General features: G+C 38.8%; 1 protein-coding gene and 1 long non-coding RNA gene across 10 annotated transcripts in view; one reads left to right on the top strand and one right to left on the bottom strand.

Annotated features, from left to right (window-relative positions):
* Window positions 1-15,411, top strand: part of LOC125247827 — a 363,538-nt gene that overhangs the window by 327,959 nt on the left and 20,168 nt on the right. The gene's annotated exons all lie outside the window — the stretch shown is intronic.
* The window catches only part of LOC125247829, a 51,735-nt gene continuing 49,258 nt past the window's right edge, over window positions 12,935-15,411 (bottom strand). The window contains exon 3 of the long non-coding RNA XR_007180191.1: window positions 12,935-14,525. This is a non-coding gene — a long non-coding RNA (uncharacterized LOC125247829). The remainder of the gene's footprint in view (window positions 14,526-15,411) is intronic.

The raw sequence follows: 15,411 nt of genomic DNA, 5'->3' as shown, positions 1-15,411 counted from the left end.
GAAAACCAGAAACTCTAAGTATAAACAGTGACATTGAATTGAAGTGGTGAGTGAAAGAGTGAAGACCTTCACCCATCAGCTGTAAAGTGAAACAGAGATGCTAATTCTCATGCTGGTTTAAGCTAGTTAGTCCTGGTTAGGTGCTGATCCTGCTGTAATAGCCATGATCAGCCAGCACTGTCTTTCTTATGAAGTTGATTGACTATGAAAGTCCTGCTGGTCAGGCTAGTTAAAGAAGCCTGGAGGGGACATAAATGCATTACAAGTCTAGTTGATCCAAAATAACGATATCTAAAAAAGGCACTTTGAAAACCAATTTAATCAGATCCCATGAAAGACTTAAATTCTAACCATGACCACATCATACAAAAACTGCAGCTGCTCAGAATACTCTGTAAAAGCAGCCAGAACTCATTTTCCCATTACCCATCGAGAACTGTCACAAAACAGTCAGAAAAAAAGCCTATGGCCCCAATGACATCAGAAATTATATGCTTAAAAATAGCATGGCATAGATGCTGATTAATTTGGGCTTTAAAATCTATCAATTTTCCTGACCTATAGAGGAGTCAAGAACTATTTTTTCCAGCCTATACAAAATGTTTCAATAAAACAAAAGAGACTAGGGAGAATAGAAAGAGACCCTTCAGTCACACTGTTACAACATGGTTTTAAATACAAATCAGTCTCAACTATCAACCACACAATCAAACTACAGGGCTCCAGAATAACATTTGAGAGAAGTGGCACTGGTGCCACCAAGTTCTATAGATGGTATCACCTGATTTGGTATCACCGGGGTGGCAGGGGAGCACATTTGACAGTAACTTGAATTGTAGCTTGAGCTGGGATGTGGATGCAAATGTATTTTCATTAATAAATACAGTAACATCTGTAAAAACATTAACAACCTCATTTTTATTGGGTAAAATTTAAATATGCTGACCGAGGACTCTATTCTTATTAAAATTGGTCTGCCATAGCAGCATACATTTGTAGATCTTGATAACCACAGGTAAAACTATGAATGGCACCTCATTACCATGGTAAAAATATATTGATGATATGCTATTTGTTATGAAAAACAGTAGCCTAAACACATTTATTATAAATACAAATATACAAAAACTGTAATTATATTCCATTACTTCTTTAATACATTTAATACAAATGCCTACATTAAAAATCTAATAAAATTTGCTAATAATATACAATTTAGTCACAGTCTGGAGCCCTGAAACTACCTAGAAGTACATGGAACACAGGGAAATGAAACCAAAACAGTTTTAAGTTCTGCTGGAGCCTAAAATGAGGAGATTAATTGGAAAAGTATCTCATTACAATTGGAAATACCAGGGTAAGACAAATCATGACCATTTAGAGACTAAGCAATCAAAAAACTATTTGTGGTCATTTTTCTTGAAAATGTACGAAATGAAAAAAAAAAAAAAAAAAAAAAATATATATATATATATATATATATATATATATATATATATATATATATAGTTTTAGAAGCATATCACTAGTATATCCAAACTTTATTTTTGTAATATCCCCATCATTTAACTGTTTTACTTTTCTTTCTTTCTTTTTTTTCAAATAGTAGATTTGTACTTCACAAGTACCTTGAGTAGCTTGGCACTATATTCCAGTAATACACCAATCAAATTTTGTTGACTCTATTTTGAGAGGGACACAGAGAAAGACAGAGAGTGGAAAGAAATTTTGAGAGAAGGAACATTGGATCTACCCAGGTTTCTCCCTCCCTCTCCTTCCCACTGACCTGCATAGCAGTGCTGGCAGCCCCTCTTGCACCAAGCCCAACATTCCAGCCTCAACAGGAGCTGCTGAGGTGAGGACTCCTCATTTCCTCACTCTCTCTCTCTTTTCCCCCTCCTCACTGTCCTCTGTGCGGTGTTGCAATTGCCAGCAATTACATTGGCCTCAGACGTCTGCTTAGACTTAAAGAGCAGTGCATCGCCTGCCAAGGACTCGATTACAGAGGATGCAATTACCGTGCATAGCCTGACTTAGCCTAACATAGCATTGCTTAGCTGATAAATGTGTTTAATGGCATTAACGCAAAGTACGTGTGCTATGCTAACACTCCTTGTCTTCCAGACGCTCAGGTCATAGGTGGAACTTTCATAACGGTGGAGTGTAATTCTTCCCACCATAAGAATCTGGGTTTTTTTTTTAAATCGTAATACCATCCGAACGGAGCAACCGCATCACAGGTGGGGAGGAATTACGGAGCTGACTGGCAGTGAATGACTTGCTCAGACGCGGTTTCACGAATTCCTTGACAGAGATGCAGAGAACAGATCCAGACCCAGCTTTTCAAAGACTATGTGTAGTAACATTCATAAAACTAAAGTGAATTTTTTTTTTTTTTTTACCGAATATATAAACAACCCCCTGCAAACCACCCTAACCCCACAGCAGAGATAAAAGCTCATACCAGTGTCTTATGAAGTATAGTTTTCCTGTCCCTTTTTAGGAGCCTTTGGGAAGATACTCCTTTTATTCTTACTCCAGGGTGGCTGGACACTTTTAACATTTCAGAAACCTCTCAAAAAATTTTACGAGCTAGTATATCATTTTAATCACCTTCCCATTTGGAGTTAGAGTGCCTGATAGAGAACTGAGACTTCAGTTGGGTCACTCCCCTAGAATTGGATTCTTTAAAGCCTTTTTCTCATATTACTCCCTTTTTAAAATGAGTACAAAAATAGACACTGTTTTGCACATTTTCATGTCCCATGAACAAATACACACGTCAAATTAGCTTTGAACAAGAGGTTAGAATTAGTAGTGTACTTCTTACTGTACCCAGACTGCAACTGTGTTTTCGTGTTAAGTTTAAAGTTGTTTGTCCAACTGAGGTAAGGAAAAATGTAGAAAATTTGAGGGGTAGAGACATGAAAAGGATCTATTCTGGATTTGGGCCTGACTGTTGGCCTTTAGCTGGCCCAGCACTGGCCCCACCCTCAACCAATTAACTGTAGTTGGTATACAACTTTATTGCCGTGGGATTCCAATCCTGCCAATGCTATGGCAGACTTAAGGAATGAGAGAACGTGGGTAGAAGCGAAAGAGAGAGGCACAAAAGCAGCTTGCAGGATAAGGGTGACTTCTTGACCTGGATGGAGAGGTAGGGATAAACATGATGAAAGAAGGTAGAGTGAGAGCAGCGGAATCACAGACCCTAGTTTGTCCTTGCTGCTGAGGTCTGTAATGGCCTGTGACAGCGTTTCCTCATTGGTCCTCAAGGCAAATGGTTTATTCATCAGCGGCGCTCCAGGGTGCGACCGCTGCGTGCTTTGCTCACACGGAGAGGTGATACATAAATTACGCCCTGCATTCTTCACTTCTCACTTTTGATTGGATGGATAGCTGATCTGTTTGTCTTTCAAAAGATTTATTTCGTAAGTAACCTGCACATAAAACTTAACATAAGGACTCTGAGACCTGCAAGAACATTGCAGAGTTCTAATAACAAAGTTGAGCCTGACCATAATAACTAGATATGATTAAATAAATGTAATAATAAAGATTGTCAACTAACTTGTGGAAATCCATATGTCTTTGTGATGTTTACAGCTTTTTTACTGTAAACATTGTATGTTTGTTTTTTAAGCCAGCCCTTTAACCTCACGACCCCATCCTGACCTCTCCTTTTTTTGCATTGGATAACATTTTCAACATGCTTGCTTTTCTTTATATCTTTCTATTCCTTTGTTCTGGTGCTATGCAGTAGATGGAGAGATTGAGAAAGAATTTAAAGATACTACTGCCTGGTTATAAACATTAGGTCTATTCGCATTAGTATGTCATACATTAAAAAAAAAAAAAAAAAAAACATTGTTCATTAACTGATACTTTCTAGATAAAATGTCTTTCAATAGATTTGAAAGATAGGTAGGCTGGTAAGAATAGGGGTAGGAGTAGGGCTAGGAGCTTGGCAGTCTGACAGGCAACATTTATCCAACAGTTCATCAACATATCAGTCCTGGCTGTAAATAACTTGACTTAAGACCTTGTATTTTTATTTAAGTAGTAGAGAATTGTTTTTCCCCAAATTTACTTTTACTCTGCCATATATGGAAGCATTTAACCAGCTGTAGGTGTAGGTAGGAGTAACTTTGATTTTGTCATTATGGCCAGCTGGTCTGGACTATGAGGGAAGAAAATGGGAAGTTACGAAACCTTCCCTTGATATCCACTGGAGTCAAGGGCTTGAACAGATTAGTGTAGTGTCCAGCTATAAAAACAGGCATAAAAAGAAAGGGAAAGTATGAATAATGTGCTGTGGAACAGGATTACAACCTGCTGTGCAGATCTTTTTGTTGTAAGAAGGGTCTCTCGACTCTCACCTGAGGCCCTAGAGTCCTTATCAGCAAACAACTGCCTGGACTACTTCTCACTCTTGCATGGAAACCAAATGTTACTTCCAGGCTTGTGAATAAGTAGGTTTTGTAATTGTGGCAGTATTAATCAATTGGTAACAGCGTTTTTATGATTATTCTTTTGTGCTTTGTTCATTGTTTTCTGGAATGGTAAAAAATAATGCCTTGTAAACTAGAGGTCTTCATGGGTTCACTGGGATCCAAAAACCTGAGACCTGAGCGGGTTCGGGTTCAAAACTTCAATTAGTGCCTCGGACACGGGTCGGGATCGGTATTAGTGGTCTCGGGTATCGGCTAATTTAAAATAAATGTGCTTTTTTCCGACTGGACCTGAGAAGACCCGAATTCTTTTAAACTATGGCTGGCATTTAATAAAATTTTATCATTTAAAACACTTCTATGACAACGTTATCTCACTTTTTCTAAGTACTCTCGGAATCCACGTGCAATGGGCTCTACTGCATTTAGACTCAGCTACTGAGCAACATTTCAACGAGCGCTGTCAGCATGGATTAAAATAAACTTTAATCACATATTTATCAGGTAAATTACATTATGTCAAAGGTATTGGACGTATTGAGGTAACAGTAATGAGTGATTGACATTTCAGCACTTCAGCATGTACTTACGCATTCATGTCAAGTGCATTTTTGAGAAACGCACATAAAAAAGGAACGAACGTTTGTAACCTCTCATACAGAAATCCTTCTCATAGCTATAAGATCCACCAGGAAAAGCCACTCGCTTCATTACGCTGCTTGTTCATGCAGGCTTTGTGAGTGTGTGTGTACAGAAGCCCTTCGCCGCAATTGAAATAGCATTGCTGACAACACTAGCAAATCCAAATCCATATAATTCATAAGTCATAATTGAAAGCCAAACTCAGAAATAACTTGTATCCATTGGGCAGGCAATAATATAAAGTAATAATAAATAAGTAAATAAATAAAAAAGTAATGGAGCAGTGGCCAAATCAGTCAGCAGGACACCAGGATTTTTTCCAACACAATCTCCTAGTACTGCATATCTATAGAGTTTGTTTGTATTTGGCATGCTATTTATACGCTGAAATTACTTTTTGCATGCATATGATATGCAATGGGTAGGATTAGTGGTGTGGGGTAGGGCCGCATTATACGTACGGCAACAAATTGCATATCATATGCATGCCAAAACTGCGTATCATATGCACGCATAAAAGTGTGAATCATATGCACGCGACAAGTGCGTATTATATGCACGTCAAACACGTGCGTATCATATGCACGCCAATGGTAATTTCTGCGTATTAATAGCACACCAAATAGAAACAGAAAATTATGCTATTGATACTCACTTTCATGAGATCAGGGTGATTTTTTTCTGACTGACTGCGGGGCTTCAGGCTGTGCACAAGTCGATGCCGTTTACATTCAGGTCCAGTCAGGTTCGAAAATAAATGCCTTCGGGTCGGGTCGGACTCAGGTCTAATTTCATCAGGTCTGCCTCGGGTCGGGTTTTTCCTTAAAAAAATAATTTATGCACATCGGGTTCGTGTAAGAAGTTTGGGTCTATTCGGGTCGGGTACAGATTTTAGGACCCGATAAGACCTCTATTGTAAACTTGGTACAACAAACTAATAAACTATTTAGCAAATATATACAAAGTAATGTGCAATTTACAGAAAGCATATTGCAGTTACAATTTTGGAGAAAGCTAATAAAGTGCCTTGCTCCAGCGCACTTTTAATGGATGGCACTTTGTGAGTTTCGTACCCACCACCTTTCATTTAGAAGCCCAGACCACTAGGGGTAGGAATCTTTAGGCACTTCACAATCTGATCTGATTCTTGGAGTCAAGATCCGATTCTAAAACTATTCTTTTGGCCAGATGACCAATTCCGCAAATGCGCCGAAGAGAATGGCAAGTTTTGTGCGTGATCTACTGCTGACGCGGAGATTAAAGAACATAGATGCAGTCAAATAATTTACATAATGACCAGTGCAATCTACCAAGAGCAGCGCAAATTAGCATTACATTAGTAAGTCACATTGCATGATTCATTTAAATACTCTCCTCCCATAAATTTTGCGTCTGAAAGGGAAACTCCTACAAATGCATATGCAGTATGCATATGCATTTTTAATGCCTAAAGAGGGTTTGCGCTGGCATTGTTTTTGTCTCAAGATGCACTTTTGATTTGAACTTTTGAAAGCAGCTGACTGTCAGTGAGTTTTGTGTATTGAAATAGGCTTACTGCATTCCAAACGGCATAAATTATGCCTTCATAGAGCTTTTGGAAATGGAAAACACTGGAATACCGGCGGGCGAGACCACACATTGCAAGTGTAACATCAAGCAAAGTGCGTGTTTCTCACAACGCATATCCTATTAGGAATGGTAAGATTCACCGATTTGCGCCAGTGCATCGGCATAAAAGTTAGCGATGCATCGATTTAAAAAAGTGTGCATTTGATACAAGTTGGCATTTGTATCGTTATGCATAATTTCTAACATATTTGCATCGGTAAAAAAATATTTATTAATAATTATTAATTATTAGTAGATGCGCAATACTTTTATTATTTAGAAAGTGACTAATAATTTGTCACAAATGTTTTATATGTAGATTGATTTCTCCTCTCTAAGCAGTTCCCCAAGCGTGTTCTCTTCACCACCGCTGCTACGTGAATATGACATATCACAGCACTATGGAGACCGAGGTGTGTCGAGAGTCATAGAATACAGATTAACATGGCACTACAAAGGCCATGGTTTATGAAGGGATCATAGTTATTTATTCTTACTATTATTGTAAACAAATTAATAAAGTTGTTTTTTATTAATTCAATTAATTAGACATGTTTTTTATCAATAAAACTGAATCCAGTAAAAATTAAAACTGAAAACAGAATTTGAGAAAAAATTAAAAGTATTTCATAGAGCCCTACATATTGAATTGCATAGCATCATGCTTCATATGCATCTTTAATGTAACGTATCGTTGGCTATGCATATCCTATCAGCCTCAGTTATGGAGATGCACATCCCTATATCCTATGCAATAAAGCCCGCAATTGCCCTTGTAATTCACTTATACCTTTTCAAACTTTATGGAAGACTATTTATGGATGGTTCAAGGGTTTTTTGTGTTTGTGTATGTGTGTGGAATTGAAAGTAAGGAGACTATGGCTGTTTCTAAAGCACAAATAGTGCCATTGTGCATTTGCAGTTAAAAACTAAACTCAGAATTGATTCTGAAATTTTCAGAATCGATCCAGAATCGTTGAAGAGAAAATCGCAACGCATCTGATAATATTTTTTTTTCTCCCACCCCTACAGACCACTAGATCATACCACAAAAGGAAAAACAGTTGAGTGATGCTTCAGATTATGCGCTATTTGTGGCATGTGTCATGAAAACTATGAATTAGTCACTCTATTTCTACGTTCAATCTAGCTCCAGGCCTTGCTTTGGTTTGGCTGCTTCCCTTGAACCACCAAAAGTCTACAGTGGTCTAATAGACAGAGGGCACTTGTTGCAGCTGGCCATCAGGTTCATACTCACTGTACCTAAAATGAGCCAAATCTGCCCACGCAGGAGGGGGGCACAGACAGAGGCTCATCTCTGGGCACCTATGCTTGGACAAATAATGCTGCCTGAAAGTTGTTCTAATATGAGGAGGAAAAGTAACACAGATCTGGTGAATTATCGTGACATTTCTTTAAAGTTGGACATGTTTAGCGAGTAACTCTTTACAAGAGGCTTTTATATGAAACCACATACAGTACACCTATTAAAGGGATCATTCCCCTGAAGTGTCTTGATCAAGGACCATGGTAATGCTCATGTCTCATTTCTTACAGGCTTTAACCCAGCAGCCTTCAGGTGACTAGCCTTAAGCATTAGCTTCTATGCTTAACTAGCCCATTGTATTGTGTCTAACACAGGGATGTGCAACTCCAGTCCTGGAGGGCCACTATTCCACAGAGTTTAGCTCCATCCCTAATTAAACACAACTGAAAATTCGAACCAAAGTCTTCAGGATTACTTAAAAATTGCAGGCAGGTGTGTTTGATTAGTTATGGAGCTAAACTCTGCAGGAAAGTGTCCATCCATGACCGAAGTTGCTCATCCCTGGTCTAGACAGTTTAACCTACTGAATTGTGGTGAGGTGATTAGCATTTGAACATTCTGTTTTGATTGATTGGTCTATTTTGTTTGCTGCATTTTTAAACCACAACAAATCTACACATTACAGGAGAGTATTGCTACATTGGACTTCTCCACAAGAGAGTATTTTTACATTCACGGTACTTCATGCTATTAGCATAATGGAAATAAATATTTGGTTAAGCCAAACAGGGAACTGAGAATGATGGGAGTTTTAATGGGATCTGATCAATCCAGTCACTCTGTCAATAAACAGGTCCACTCATGACTGACCCCAGCACAGCCCACCTGAATGAGGCCTCTGCCAGCAAACTTGGACCCTACTGACCCTAGACCAGTGTGTGAGAATGACTACTGGGTCTGTCTGTGTTGAGTGGACCATCAATACCAGTTCTGTGCTAAAGAGAGTGGATCAGTACCAGTTCTGTTCCAGAAGATCTCAGTTGGTCGTACATGCTGTCTGTGGCCAGACTCACAGTTATGAATGGCCCCATGCAGCCACTGTACAGAGCGTCATTCTTCTCTCAGTGATGTGGGGCTGACATCCAAGGGGTAGCCCAGGGAGGAAGCCAGCAGTGCCGGGTGAATATTTTCCTATCCCCCCCATCAGGAGCAGCCGTATCGGGTGCTGTTTTGTGTAAATGTGTCTTAAGCTTTAAGAAATCTAAGCTGTGTCCATTGACAGAGAGTGTGGCAACTGTAGTGAAGGAGAAAAAATTGTTTCTTTCTCAACGCCCCCACTTTCTCTCTTACTTTCATTAGATGAGCAAGTAGAGAAGGAAAAACATCCAGGCTCTCGCCAGCCTCGTCATTAATGCCCCTAGGTTTGTTTGTGTTCCCAGTTATTCACCCACTTTGCCATTTCCCCAGGAATCTTAAACACCCCTGACTCCCTGTTCCACCTGGACAAGGGCCTCTGCACAAATAAGGTGTGCCCCACTATCACAGTCTTGTCTCTAAAGCTGTGGTCAGCCCATATGGTGCTCTGTAATTCCAGGAATAGCACCTTAATAGCCCTTCTACCCAACTCCATTTCTATACCTATACTACCCCACTTTTTAGTGACCACCCATTCACCCCAAAAGACCACCAGGTCTGGAGTGACTTGATTCAAGAGTCCACTTTGTTGGGAAAGGCAACCTCCTTGACTTGCCCCATACATCTTAATAGACCTTTGTAGCCCCTTCAAGACCCCTCACAGTGACTGACACTGCACATCACCCTCATGACAGGATTTTTGTAACACGCTCACTGAGGAGCCAAGCGGTGCCTCAGAGGCCTCAGATCAGAGACAGAGGAGAGTCAAGCACATGCTCTCTCCTGAACCTCAGGGGCTTTCACAGGGAAATATTTGTGAATTTGAAAAATAAAGTCATCCTGGAGCAGTGGAGGAAGATGAATGGGGTCCTGTGCTACACTGCCGGGCGTACTGAACCCCTCTGTTTTGACTTTTTTTTCCTCACTGGCCAAGTGGGTACACTGGGCTGCTTGTGAGGAAAGGGGGCGGAAGCAGGAAGTGGCTGTGTAAGGTGATCTTGCAGCATTGCACAGAGACTCTTTTCAGCAGCGGTCTCTCACTCCATCACAGCGACACATCAGGCAGTCCTCAGGCCACATAAACAGCAGCTCACACCAGGGACATCCCAGCATGCACCAGCACCCCACCGCCAGCCTCAAAGACTCAACATGTGAGAGAGAGTCATTCAGCAGTGGAGCTGGCAAACTCAGTCACCAAAGTATACAGCTTAACTACCACTTTTTTGAGAAAGAAATGACATTCTGTCACAAGCTGAATGTCTGTCTTTTACTCAGACTGGACATATAAGATTGAAAGTCTCATAACTGTGCTCCTCTGTTTCCTGTTTGTATTTATACAGCATCTGTGCAGCTGTCAATCTATAGAAATGCTTTTAGCAGTGGTCACCAGCTCAACACTTTGTTAAATTCCATAGTGTAATGCAAAGCGCACATAGCAGTTGATCAATTTCTGGTCATTTCCTCTGAACTTGACTACTACTTCATCTTCCAAAGCACAGAATATAAGCTCAATAAAAGGATGTTGTTTTTAAAGGCTGGTGTACAAAATAAGAGTAGACATGACCCTGTTAGGTGCAGTATGACTGAGCCATTTAAAGAATGTTATTGTTGGTAGTAGCAGTTAACAACATTCGCCTGAGGTACTTTATGGTTCTGTCTTCTATCGAATGTGTACATTTGAGTTTGTGTCTATATTCCCTAGGGCTGTCAATAGATTAATTTCTTTAATCGAGATTAATCGTGCACCCTTAATCGCAATTAATCGCATACTTATCGTGAAATTAAGCATACACCATTCATCTTGTTTAACACGTCCATTTTGCCATCATTGCCTATATCCAGCAAAGTAAACCATCAGATTGAAGTGTTATTTTTCAAGGTAAATTTAGATGTCTTTCAAAAAAAAGGACACCAAATAACCAAATGATGTGATTTAATATAACTCATACATTTATGTACACCAAAGCACCCATAAAAAACAAAACAAAAAATCAACAATGCTTTACAGGTTTTTCAACTATCTAACAATAGTTTTCAGATACAGAAATTGAACAAAGTAATCAAATATAAAATCACTGCATAAAAACTAATTTGAATAATTAAATAAAGATGAAACATTAAGTTACAAAAGCTATTCAGTCATGAGTGATTTCTTCGTTTTTTGTCTTTTGATTAACATTAAACACACAAAGCAGGAATATTAGACTGCTGTCCCTTTAAGACATAATTCAAAGATCCAGTACACTGAGACATACACATGCGCTGTCTGTCTCGCTTTTCTCTTAAGATATAATCTACTATGTTTGTTAGGATACTCGCTAAGATGGGCATGTTGACATAATTTTTGTGTGAATTTGTGCATTTAGGTGCAAGACACAAATCTCCCCACAGAGTTGTTTAATGTTTAAGTTGTCATGGTTTAAATGAGTTTAAACAAAGATAGCAACGTGAGATGTTCAGGTCTCACCTGCACTCTCGCGCTATCAACACCCGGGTGATGACGGCGTAAACAACTGGTCATAGAGCATTCGGCACGTCATTGAACATTTGTTTACAGTGACTGTTTTGTCCATGTTCTTTTGATCATCGCAGTTGTAACGTACTGAGAAACCAGAATGCACTTCCATCGACTGAAATGTACATTAGCCGAATCCGTCTGTCTGTTTTGCACGTTGTTTTCAACAAACCCTATTATAAATGCGTCAACAGATTTGGGATGAACCACGGTGCAAGCGCGTGCCGAACCGTGGGTGGAGAACCGAACGGTTCCATCCCTAACAGGAACATATACATGTTCCGTTCAGACAGGAACAGCGCGATGCGGGAGGGTTCGCACTCTTCAGTTACAATGACAGAATATGAGGAGTTCCTGTTTTAAAGCAAAATGGACACTGGAATGAATAATTCTCTCTGCCATCTCTGATATAATCAGCATGGACTTTAAAATAATCTAACTGCGTGACGTAAAGTATGTTATGACGCAATTTCACATGCTTCCGTAATTTTTTGTGTTAAATATGCTTTAAAAAAAATGAACACATTAAGGATTTTGAATTAATCACATACGTTAACGCGTTAACGTTGACAGCCCTAATATTCACATATTACGTGTTTCTTTGTGCCCACACTGAGATTTTGCACTGAGAAGTTCAAAGACCATCAGAGCTTTCAAAAAGTCAAATCTTTCACCACTGTAAGACACTGTTCAGACAGAAAAGCACTCATAAACTTTCCAGTGATCCGTCATTCCAAAATTAAATGGAATAAATTGTATTAGGTGGCTACATAACACTTATTTTTTTGTCATCTCTTTCCAATAAAGCATCACACACAGACTGGTATACTTAGAAAAGGCTGAGTTGTAATTAGGTCATTTGGACATTTCCTTGGACTATTTAAAGGACGCATGCTTTAGGAAAATGTGGGTACAAATTGACTCACCCGTTCATTGCCTGGAATTCCCTTCTACTGCTGGCTAGCCGACTACTGTTTTTTGGCCTCCAGGAACAATTTAAATAGAATGTGACAAAAAAAATTGAATAATGACAAGTGTTTGAATGAGGCTCTCGTCACACTGACGCCCATCCTTTATTTTAAGGAGTCAGAGGCTGCTTTAGTGGCAGGCCTGGAATTTTATACAAAATTAAATCCCTCTCCTTAACGGCCCATTTTTTTCTAGCATTCACCTTTTACTTTCAGGCCTCACCCTAAACTTCACTCCCTTCCCCTTCCATTTAACTTTTAACAGCAAGTGAAATTACATTGCCACATGCCATAGTTTTGATCCTGATTTGTACTTAAACTGTCCTGTGTGGAAATAATGAACTTGACCTGCCTAAAGCCACAAACACCCCACCCCCACCCCCTCCTTCCAAGACCCATACACTCAAGACCACCTTTCTGAGCTAATTCTCACAGAATGGAAAGAATCCCTTTTGTATCCAGTAAGTCTGGAAAAATTTTAAATTACAACAAAAGGCCCTAAAAGGTGCAATTCTTAATTTAAAAGTAAACACAAAAGTAGCCAATCCACACAGAACTAACATGTGGTTTTATACATTTTCCCCAGTTTTATTTTCACAAAGCTAGATCAGTATTTCACAACTGTTTTGCATCCTCACGGCCTGATCAGTAGGGCTCAAACCATTACATCTACACAAACTAGAAATGTGTTTCCACAAACTCAAATTATACTTAATATTGATTAGCATTAACAATAAAGTTGCTTAAATTTTATTTTATATAAAACATTCCACATATATTTTGTTACAACTGTCATCCATGCAAATTTATACAATGTATTTTGTTTTATTGACTTAAAAAAGCTTTGTCAAAGATTAAGATTTTTACATTTAATCTATTATTGTTATTAACAAAGCAAAATCAAATTTTTTCAATGGATCTTCTCTGAGACCTGCATACTACCCTCTGGGGCTAAGAATCACTTCCTTTAGATGGAAAAAATATGACAGTTTAATAGAAACCCACTGCTGAGCTAATTAAAATGTCTTTGCGCTTTTTTTGCTTGTAAATGGTGCTTTAAAATATCAGCCAATATTCTGAAAAGGAGAGATGATGTTCAGCAAAGTTATACAGTAATTAGGCAGTTCTCTTTTAGTTTGTGAGCATCTGACATGAAGGATTGTAGCTTTCAGCAGAAGGCATAATATAAAAATATAGGATCTTGGCTCACTGATCAATGTTTATCTGTGAATAAAAGCCTAAATTCAGTCTATTTATCATATAAGGGGATTGATCTCTTCAGGAAATTTGGACTAAACCACTCAATTCATATGGATTAGTTTTACGATCTCTTTATGAACTTTTAGAAGGGTCAAAGTGATAGTTGCATGGACTGTGAATTGAGGGACAGATATCTCTCAGATTTCTTTTAAAATATTTTCAGTTGTGTGCTTGTTTCATTTTTGAACTAACCCTTTAAAAACAGTTCCAAAGTCCCAAATTTTGAGGTCAAGGTACATTCTTTACTGGAGTCCTTTGTTTTGTATCTCTATACAAGATATTTGTGATTGCATACATACACAAGCTTGCACATAACACGACAATATTTACAGACATGCTTCCTTTTTTCTTTCATCAGCCAGCCCAAACACCTTAGCTAGCTCATAACAATGTTAAAACCCACTAAGTAACCATACAGCAACATTACATCTTAGCAACCACAAAGCAACAAACCACAAAACTCAGCTGTAAATTTTGACATCATCACATTTTCTTGCTCTCATGATCTCATGATAATAAGGCTGAAATCTGTGCTAAAAAAATGTATTAAAGCCATAGTGTAGCATTTAACATGTTGTCTTGATGTGTTGAGAAGTGGTGTTCATGTAGGAGATAAAGGTTTAAATCTGGCCTGTGACATAGTATTTCAACCCCCTTCTTCCACTCTTGTTTAATGGTACCTGTCAAGAGAGAAAAGCCCAAATAAAAAGTCTGATTTAAAAAAAAAAAAAAACATCCTTTACAGTGATGTAATGACTGCTTATAATTGTGGTTTTATTTGGGGAAAGGTAATTCCCCTTTTAGGCGCTGAGTGATTTGCCCTGCCACTCTCCCTCTGTTTGGCCCTAACTGAACCTCAACGTCAGTTGAACATACAGCATTTCAGTTGATACAGGCACTGAGCCGAAGAATAAGGGAGTTTAGCTCATGTGGCGCTGGGCTGTCCTATGTCTTTGAGAGCTGCTGAGAGGATATGAAAGAAAAGTGGAAGTAAACGGCAGTCGTTGCCAAACTTCTAGAACTCACTTATCTTTGGCTTCAGCGAAGCTTCTAGAGTCATGTCCACTGGCCAGTGTTTTACCTCAATCTCTCTCTGTCTCCCTAAGCAAGATCTTAGGCTAAAAGCCAATCATCACATTAGATAAGTCTGATTTTAGCTTTATTTGAAAAGGGTTTCAGTGTAATAAATGATCAACTATTAAGAGAATTTCCTCTGAAAACAGCGGTCTATTAAGAAGTGGAGTTGAAGAGGTGGAAAATATACACATTATATATGAATGAAATAGCTGTAACATATTAATGAATAAATATAATCTCATGCAAGGCGCAAACGGAAGCCTTTATACATTTGTGACTGAACTAAGTGAAGTTATTGTATCCAGTTCAGAGCATTTGGGGACATTTTGGTCATTAGCGGCGATCATGTATCACTTTCTTCCTTTGTCCTTGATGAAGTTCATTTTACGGTTAATAAAATAAAGCAGATTCTGAACAGTGACACTGCTCTTTCCTCTTCCAAAATCCTGGAAGACTCGAGCAGTGGAGGTTTATATTTTTTTAAAGGGC

This window comes from Megalobrama amblycephala, linkage group LG15 (assembly GCF_018812025.1).
Source record: "Megalobrama amblycephala isolate DHTTF-2021 linkage group LG15, ASM1881202v1, whole genome shotgun sequence".
In the NCBI taxonomy this organism is placed as follows: Eukaryota; Metazoa; Chordata; class Actinopteri; order Cypriniformes; family Xenocyprididae; genus Megalobrama; species Megalobrama amblycephala.
This window is presented reverse-complemented; position numbering and strand designations above follow the sequence as displayed.